Raw genomic sequence first — 10,187 nt, 5'->3', positions numbered from 1 at the left:
CCCCAATTGACTGAAACTGTTAAAAACAATTACCAAATTGTCAATACATTGATAAATAGTCACAGCTGTAGTGCTTTCAAGCAGCAGTTATCTCTCAAAGCTGCTGTCAATGTGCCAAAAAAAAACAACCCCCCCAACCTAAATCAACCCATTTATTAGGGTATTACAATAAAACACGAGTGTGATTCGTGTAAACAGCTCAGACTCATGCAGATGAACACTCATGCTGTCTCAGGGTTCTGGCTGTTTGTGTGTGAGCTGTTTTAAGGAAATGAGAAAATGAAAGAGCCAGACAGCAGCAGTGTTGGGGGGGGGGGGGGGGGGGGGGGGGGGTAATGGGTGTACAAACAGTGCTAACAGTTCACAGTGTTAACGTTACGCAGTTTTAAAGGGTATAACCTCTTTATAGCTGTAGACACTAAAGATCTGTGCAATATAAATACACTGTGCAATACTACAAGTATTCTGTCTGTATTTATAATATTTTAGTTATTGTATTATTTTTACTTTTTTGTTATTATAAAATTATAAAATTTCCCTTGCGGGATTAATAAAGAAACTAACTATATTATAAATAATATATATATTTATACATATTTATATAATAAATACATACATATATATATATATATATACATACATATATATATATATATATATATATATATATATATATATACACACACACACACACACACACACACATACATATATATATTTAATAATAAATTAAATATAAAAATGATATATACATATCTATAGTTCCTCCATATTTGTTTTACTGTCTGTGAAACGTTACTTATTAAAGGTACAGCTGTTAGCATGCTAGCTTGTAGAACACCCACGGTTTACTGTCACATAGCAAATGAAATCCGGAAACGTTATAAATTAAAACACTCTTGACACTTCGCCACTTTGCTGTATGGTGTCGACAGAAAAGCGGTGTCAACACAGCGAAAAGGGCGTGTTAGTAAGTCTATAGCTGTCTGTTAGCAATGCTAGCTATGCTAAAGTAACACGCTAGCGATGTGGAAACTTCTCTCACACAAAAACAATAAGAAACACACAACGGGGGTGGCGAATAAACAGCATGTGCACAAACACGAAGTAAGGGCGTGGGAGTCAATGTTAATGTGAATTTATTATAATATGTACACGGTTCCTATTTTTGAGTCAGGACCGTACAAGGAGCCCCCGTTAAAACGAGCGGAAGTTGGAGCTAAAAATAATAAAGCAGCAGCAGCAGCAGCAGCGGTATCTCTGCTGAGGCCTGGAGGAGGTTTTTGTTTCCTCCAAAATTCACACTTAAACCCGGTCGACGACCGAGAAAACTACCGGGGGAAGACGGACTACAACCGCCCCACACGACGCTCCCTTAAACTCGAGTTTGTCCAGCAATTAAATCGGACGTCTTACCTTCTCCTCGTCGGATAGCTGCTCCTCATGATCCGCCATCTTTTCTTCCGGGCACCACCAAGGCTTGTCAGAGCCCCGTGACGTCACCGCTTGCGGGGTGGATTCCCACCGCTATGGCTTCGGCGCGTGATTTGACGCTACAGTTCACGCGGAGCTCGCGCGTTTCGCATAATTCAGTAATGTGTATATGCTTGCAAAACTAATCACATATTTTTCCTCCTGGGTGTCAATAAATAAATATAGGAATAAATAAAGTCTCCACGTGTGCCACATCTTTTGGATTATCATCTCTGTACATTGCACATTTTCCACACACTTTGCACGTTGCACATTTCTTGGACTACTTTTTTTCCTGCATTGTGCAACATTCTTGCACTGAAACAGATACATACATATTTTTTATATTTGTTTTACATATTTTTGTTTTTTATTTATTTTTTATTTCATGACTGCTGCAGTTCTTCCTTTTATCTCTTCTATGATCTTAATATTTGTATTGTCATGAACCAAAGAACCAAGGAAAATTCCATGTATGTGGAACCATATTTTTGCAAAAAAAAATGATAATTATATTGTATATTATATTTATTGTTGTAATGTGAGCACATCTGAGGTTCATATTAAGAATTGTTATATGTTTCCTCAATTTTCTTTTTTTTAAACAGCTTTTGGATACAAAACAAGGAACCTTTTATTATGTTTGCTTCTCAACAGTAGCATTTACTGTGATTTCATCACTGGTTATTGTGCAGCCTTTAATGTCAAGTCAGATAAGTCTTCTTCCTCTAAATGTCTCACACTTGTTATTAACTTGTTATTAACTTTCAGCACAATCAAGCACATTGAAGTGCCTTTAATGCTTTATTAAAATACAACGGTATTACATTTCTTTTGTCAAATGCAACACTGATTTAACATGCATGCTCTTTCCCAGAAATATTTATATTTTTATGTTCATGTAGAGCCTAACACCACACCTGAGCTTAAGTGCCTTGCTCAAGGGCCCGTTGTCATTAGATGCAAAAGACAACAGTCATTTTACTTCCATACATTAAGAAAATGTCATGTTTTAAGGTATAAATATGTCTTCTTCATCATCATAAAAATCTGGTGCAGACATGAGATTACCCAGAGACGCTGCCACGTTGTGTAATGTCGTGTTTTCCACCACTAGATGGCGAGCTAAGACTATTTGTGTTAAAGAATACTTCTCTTTTCTTGTCAGAGGAATGAGGTCAGTTTCACCGTCTGACTCGTTCCCTTTTCACACTCAGAAAAGACAGCATGTAGCTCAATGCTCAATACAAAAAAGGGCCGTAGCCACGCTGAGACAGAGGGAGGGTGAGGCAGAGAGACAGAGAGGTTGGTTAAATATTATCACAGATGGCGAGATGATTGTGAGCTTATAGGAGGTTCAAAGAATTCAGTTCAAGCAGTGAGGAGTCCGGTTGAAAGGGTTCTTTTTAGTCACTGAAGTCTTGTTCGCTGCATCTTCCTGATCCAAGCAGTGTGAAACCTCTCCATGTGCAGAAACACACAACCCAAACGTTTTTTAAGTGTTCTTACTTAATAAAAGTAATGTAGTCAAGTTGCGTAAAATGGAACATTATAGCCGACTCAGTTGCCTTCTAAGAGCAGAGACTATAAAGCTAAAAAAAACAACAAGCCGGTAACTTTTTAAAATGTGCTCAATACAAAATTCAGTGCATATCTATTGGTTCCACACGGCTCTCAACATGGCGGCGGTTGAGCCGGCGGCATAGCGGCTAACGGTGCCGACAGTGCTAACAGCGCAAATAACTGCAACAATGCTGCCAGAGCTAAAACAGGGTTTACCCGAGCGATACGCTTTCCGTGACCGCGCTGGTGGTCGGGACTACTTTACGAGCCGTAACCAAGAACATCAGGACAACTTTTTTTTGTTTTTCCACAGGTAGATTCTCGAAGTCATGTCAGGTTAAGCCCCCGTCGAGCTATAAAAATAACCCTTCAAACCTGACGGCTATACGTTCCTCCCCGATGACGAGCCCATTTCCCTCACTGTAATCTATCGCTTCCTTTTGAAAAAGACTTCTTCAAGCGATGCCAACACTCCGTGTTTGTTTAGGTGGGGGGGGGGGGGGGGGGGGGTCACCTCATCACTGGTGTTGCCACTGTATTACATCACTTCTTACAGGTGACAGCTGTGAAATGATAATTTATATCTCTTACAACAAGCCCCGACTCTGTCCGTCCTTCACCTTCTATCATTACAGACGTGACACATTTCAAATGTAGTCACTGTTGTATTGTTCTTTATTCGTTCGCAGCTGGACTTTAAACTTTAGTATGCTTAACATGTCTTCTACTTTTCATGAATAATTGTGCTTCTTCTTCTTCAGGTTTGGGATGATGAGGCACGCTGGAGGATCAAACCGAAAAAGGGATTTAAAAAAAAAGAAAAAAAGTCCCTGTTCTCTGCCTGGAACTTGAACGGCACATTGTGTCGACACTGGAGCCACTCATCACCTCCGGGGACCAAAAAGGGGGCATTGAGAGCACCCAAGCTTCTCTGCGCCTGAAAAGGGGCGCCGCTTGGTGACTCACCCCCCCCCACCCCCCCCCCCAGCCACTAAGTGAGTCACCTCGGATACTCATTACACCGCTCCCACTTGGACAGTAATCAACCCGGCGGACTGAAAAGCTTTGAGGTGTTAAAGATGCAGAATGACAAAGCGCTGATATTTAGTTGATGCGGGACCTTTGTGTGCGAGTATCCTTTGGGTTACACCACGCTGAGTGATGGTGTCCCTCTCTGAGAGTATCAGTGGGAGAAATGTCTTCTTGGCAGCGCATGAAAGTCCAAGGAGGCAGCACCATGGGGATGAGTGAGACTGTATTTCCACACCTCCTGACAGTATCTGGTGGAGTCTGCTTTGTGCCAGTTCAATAGTGTGCCTCGTTGAAATGCGGGGCAGCAGCAGCAACGCAGATGGACGAGGTGCCTGCACAGTTGAGCTCCAGCGGAGGTTTAAACCTGCATGAAGGAACCTTTGGGGGAAGTCAGGGTGTGGTTTTCGGTGAGGTGATATGAGGAATCCTTTTTCTTTTAGCAGCTCTGGAGTTGTTGCTCTGTAGGCATTAAACAATGTCGGTCCGTCACTCCACCACTTTGGTCTGGACTAAAATATCTCAACAACTATTGGATGAATGCTCCTTGAGTTTTGTGCAGACATTCATGATCCCCAGAGGATGTGATCCCCTGACTTTTCCTGTACGACCACCAGCAGGTCAAATTTTGCACTTATCCTGAGAAACATCTACTCGGTGGATTGGCACAAAGATTTGCACGGGTATTCGTGGTTCCCAGGCAAGGAATCCTGCTGACTTTAGTAGTCACCTGACTTTTCCTCATGCACAGTGATGCTGTGCATGCAGCCAAGAATGAGCACCCAAAATATTACGCCGTTTGGTGCAGCAGTATGCAAAATTAGCTGCGGACAGACATGGAGATGCACGCATGCATGCACTCACACATTTTAATAAAAAAATGAAAGTAAATAAGGCATAAAAAGCATAAAAAAATAGACGAATGGAGCTTGTTTAACAGGAAAAAGTGCCAGGGGAGGATCCTCGAATGTCTTAAAATAAATGAGCCCTTTTAATGTTTATTCATTTCATCTGATAAATATTATTAATGTTTGTTTATTAACAGAACCACTGGCCTCCTGTCATTTTGAAAAAAAGTTTCTGCTCCAGTGGTTGAAAATGATGAAATTAAATATATACAATAATGATATATATGACAGTTATTGTATGGCTTACTAATGAAATATGGTTCAGACATTTAGGTACTGTGCATTTTATACAACGCCTAAATGTCTGTGCAGCATGAATCATGATGATGAACTTTTCCCCTCGTGACATCTTGGGGTCAAAAGTTCATTTTTGTCCAATACTTTGGTTTATGTATAAAATACCTGCAAAACTAAACTAACGACATTCACATCAGCCCGAGCTGTACTTTGTGTTTTAATTAGCTGCTAAAACGATGAACTAAGGTGCATTGTCATTGTGAGCATGTTGTCATGTTAGCATTAGCTTTTTAGCTCAAAGCGCTGCTGTAGCCAGGCCTCACAGAAATGTGTCAAATGTGTCTGTATGTCTTCAAGATGTGTTAAAATGTTTGTCTTTTATTTAGATTTGTCACTTGTAGCCTTTTTTTCTTTTTAGTTATTTGCTGATTTATTTGCATGTTATTGGTTTACTTTTGATAATGCTATCATCACCTGCCATGTGTGTGTGTGTGTGTGTGTGTGTGTGTGTGTGTGTGTGTATATAAAAAGAGTTTAACTTCTTTCTTGCAGAAAAAGACCCACTAAAACACCACATCCACCTCCGACCCTCCACGTGGCCTTGTGGGACTTTGGTGCCCCACTAAGCCACAGATATGGGCTTTCAACGCCAGTCTGGCTGTGATCACACTCCCCTGGAATTCCTCGGTTGGCCAGCACTCCCAGTCCTGATTATCGGTCCTTTCACAGCGATTACATTTTTCGTCTGAGTGATTGCGGAGTTATTCTGGTGAGGAGGCTTCCGACCACACTTGGTTAGCCAATGAACATTTTGAGGATTTCAAGTTTACGTTTGGAGATTGAGATGAAATGACTGTTTGACGCGGAGTTTCTCCTGCGAGTCAGATACCGTATGTGTTAAGTTTCTCCTCTCACCTATTAGAATGTGACATTGCAGAGGCCTGCAAAGGCCGGAGAGCGACAGACATACAGCAGGTGGAAAAAGAAAAAAACTTTCCCCAGCTCATCCCCAGGGTCATGCACAAAGACCCGCTGACCTCGGGAGGAGATTGGATGCTGGAACGAACATCCTCAAGCCAACACGCCCGTAGGTCTGGATTTAAGAGGCGCTCACCGCAAAGCACCGTGTTGAATTATGGGTTTTTTTTTCGGGCCTCACTCTCACACACAGGTTGCAGCTGAAGGTGAAACATGTGAGAAGTGTAGCTCACATTTGATTTGTTGACAGTAGAAAACAGGTCGGAGTGTGATAAATACCGTCTAGCAGAGGAAAAAAAAAGAAATGCGTGCCAAAGTCAGATGTTAATCAACAGGAAAAGACACACTGTGAAGATTCATCGTGAGGGAAAAATACAGAAATCATGTTGCGTTTTAACAGAACGGCCAACTACGTATAGCGCTTTGATCAGCTTGATGTGTCTTATCTTGGAAATATTGACATTAAACGTCATATTTTTAAGCATCTATGGAATAAAACTACGTGTGCAGTTGTCCTCTAATGTCAACATACCATATATGAAATGTGTCGTTGGGGTACTTAACGGATCTTCAAACATGCTGAACTTTACACTTGTTGCTCTAGTTTTTACTCCAGTAAAAGTTCATGTTCAGCTGATAATTGAAACCATCTGACTGAAAGGTGGTGTCCATGCAACACATTTTACATTGTGTGTGTGCATTGATGCATTATGGGACAATGGGTCCCTCGGCACAGACATGCAAGAAGAGGAAGGACCCACCGACTCACATAGGAGCAAGAAACAGACTTTACAGGAGTTCATCCTCGCTTTGTAGTCACTTTGAAGTCATTTTGTTTCAGTTGCTTTGTGCCTCTTTGTGGTCATTTTGTATCTCTTTGTGGTTGCTTTGAGTCTTTGTAGTTGATCTGTGTCTTTTTGTAGTCATTTTGAGTCTCTTTGTAGTTGATTTGTGTCTCTTTGTTGTCACTTTGTGTCTCTTTGTAGTTGATTTGTGTCTCTTTGTGGTCATTTTGTATCTCTTTGTGGTTGCTTTGAGTCTTTGTAGTTGATTTGTGTCTCTTTGTAGTTGCTTTGTGTCTCTTTGTAGACATTCCGTATCTTTTTATAATCATTTTGAGTCTCTTTGAAGTCGCTTTGTGTCTCTTTGTGGTTGTTTTGTCACTTTTTCGTAGTCGTGTGAGTCGCTTTGTGTCTCTTTGCATCTGTTTTGCATCTCTTTATCATTGTTTTGGTCTCTGTCGTCTTATGTTTTTGTCTCTTTGTAGTTATTGACTCATTGAAAAAAGGAAAAAGGACACAGCAGCATGAGCGCTACATCAGCCTGTAACATGGAAACGTAACCAGGAAAGAGTCTTGTGAAGTTTTCAGCGGTTGACAACAGACGATATGTAGCGAGGGCGTCCATTGGCTTCATCGCAGTGCGAACCTGTTCATAAATCGGTTGAAGCACGAACCATTAGACTCAATAACTCTCCTCCGGTGCTCACGGCCTTCGGTTATTGTTCCCTTTACTCAAAGTTATGTGTCGCTGTGTGCTCCAGTTGGATAGAAGTGGTTTCCAAATGTCAGCCCTGACATGAATTCACGCTCTGTGAAGTTCACGATGCCTCGTTTTCTTCATGGAGTTTTTATGGTTTACAGAGGTGCTGATTTAATTCTAAGTCATGAATCATGAGTACTGAGGCTTCTGTGGCATTCAGAAATGATCTTGTTTGCTTTCTATCCCCGTCAGTGAGATTTGACTCACAACCACTTTTTTTACTACTATGTTTATTTTGTTGCTCTTGTTCTTCTGATGCTGTTGATGTGGCTTTATTCTGCCTTCATTTAAAAGAAGAGGTTCGTGTGAAATATGCACGTGGAGATAGAAGTGGCATTTCCTCTTTTAGAATAGTAGTGAAGAAAGTTCTACAGTACAAAATAACGAAGCAGATGCTGCTAAAATGAACAACATCTACAAGAGACGAACTCTTTATTTGCTTACTTTTGGATTCAGTTTTTATTGCTAGAGAAGTAGAAACATAGAAATTCAATTTCTTTCTATTTTTTTTATACTTCCTCATTTGCTTGTTCTCACTTTCTGTTTTTATTTTTTATTGTTTATTATCCTTTAAATGCACTTTTAATGTCTTCTCAACGTCTCGTCTTTAATACATTCCTATGCCCCCGTAAAGCCCTTTGAATTGCCTCGTGTCTGAATGTTGCTCCGTGAATAAAATTGCATTGCCGTTGGAACTCTGTAATTCGCCCCCTTGTTGTTTTATGAACTCGCGTGTCAAGTCAAACGCTAATTGTAATCTTTTATAACGAATAAGTGCCACGAGTCGACGGCCAACCTGTGACTCACTGCCGCTGCAGCTGCGGCTGCAACAATACTTCAAAGTTAAAGCTCTTCCCTTTCATGTGGTACGACTATAATTCTTTGTCCAGCACCTATCCTCTGGATGAAGTCCAGGAACAATGAAGGTGTGTGCAGGAACAATGCAGAATCAATAAGGGGCGCCAAACAATCCGAAAAAAACCCTCTGCTGTGGTGTGAAAGTTTCATCCTGATACATTCAAACTAAACCATGAAATATGTGATGGGATCAGAGGTATGTGTGTGTGTGTGTGTGTGTGTGTGTGTGTGTGTGTGTGTGTGTGTGTTTGGCATACTCTACCACCCGGTACCATCCACCTCCCTGGTTTCTCATTGGCCAAAACTCATTAGCGGTTTAATGAGCGTGAGTTGACTCAGCAGGTCAGAGTGGCGGCTTTATCAGGAGGATAAGGTTGTGTGTGTGTGTGTGTGTGTGTGTGTGTGTGTGTGTGTGTGTGTGTGTGTTGCAATGATACTCACCCAAGATATTTCAAGTATCGACCCCCCCTTCCCCCTCCTGTTGAAAGATGACTGTTAAGATGGCAGTTTCCTCCATCGCAGAGAACACCGAAGTGTCGCCATGAATTCATGTCAGTTACAACAGATTCTGATAACGACGGAAACCTAAATAAATGTAAATCTCCATTGGAACTTTTTAAAGCTGAAGTATAATCCAGGTCTCCACTGGAGTAGAGATATTCTACTTAAAGGCAGAGCGAGTTGGATTTTCCTTAAAAAACAATGTATGTTATTCTTAATACGCTGCTTTTGAGACGTTTTTGGGTGTCAAACCTCTGTAAAAACGTATCGACCAGGTGCCAGATCGAAAGTACGGAAGCTCCAAAAATACACAGCGTTGAGAAAAAAAACCCCTGAGAAAATAGCAAAATGAAATGCCGAGCGGACAAAACTCATTCACAAACGAGACGTTCGCCCGCTGGCGAGCTAATCCTAACCCATCTTGTTTTAAGTTTAAGTTTTAAGGTTGTTTTATATATTTAGAGGAGTTTTATTCAGGATTTTAGATCGCCTCTCTTTTAACCAAACCGCGGTAAAAGGCGGCGTGGAGGAGGAGCCAAATTTGACTGCAACTGCTAAATCCTACTCGTTATTATGTTTCAGTAAAAGTAACGCCACTGCATTCAAAGTCACACAATAATAATTAATAACAGATATATTCATACAAACATATAAAAGGTGCAGAAATATAATGTTTCTTTAAGATTGTGACATTAGGTTTATTATTAATGATTAACTCATGCATAGCTTGTCGAGGTAAAGCACGTTTGAACTATTTAAAGGGGAACCCCACTAAATGTTCCGCATTGAGTTCCCTTTACTCGTCACGAGGAGTGACAGCAGCTGCGTATCTTCTGTGGGTCTGGAGCGAGCTTTCATCAACGCCGTTATCTCAATTTGGGCTTAATCACTAACAAAAGAAGCTACTGAGTTGCATTATGGGAAAATGTAGGACCCGATGTTGTTGGAGCTTGACCCGTAACAGAGCCTAAAAAGTCGGGGGGTTTCGGCCTCTGCAGCCATTGATTTAGACTTTTTAAATTGAAAAATTGAAATTTTTCTTCGCATGTTTCCCACAAATCTCTTATTCCTAGAGCTGTCAGATAAAAGTAGAGAAAT

This window comes from Cebidichthys violaceus, unplaced genomic scaffold, assembly GCF_023349555.1.
Source record: "Cebidichthys violaceus isolate CVI_PGR_0920_01 unplaced genomic scaffold, fCebVio1.0.p SCAF_94, whole genome shotgun sequence".
NCBI classification, from domain to species: domain Eukaryota; kingdom Metazoa; phylum Chordata; class Actinopteri; order Perciformes; family Stichaeidae; genus Cebidichthys; species Cebidichthys violaceus.
The sequence above is the reverse complement of the archived record's forward strand: the minus strand, read 5'-3'. Positions refer to the sequence as shown.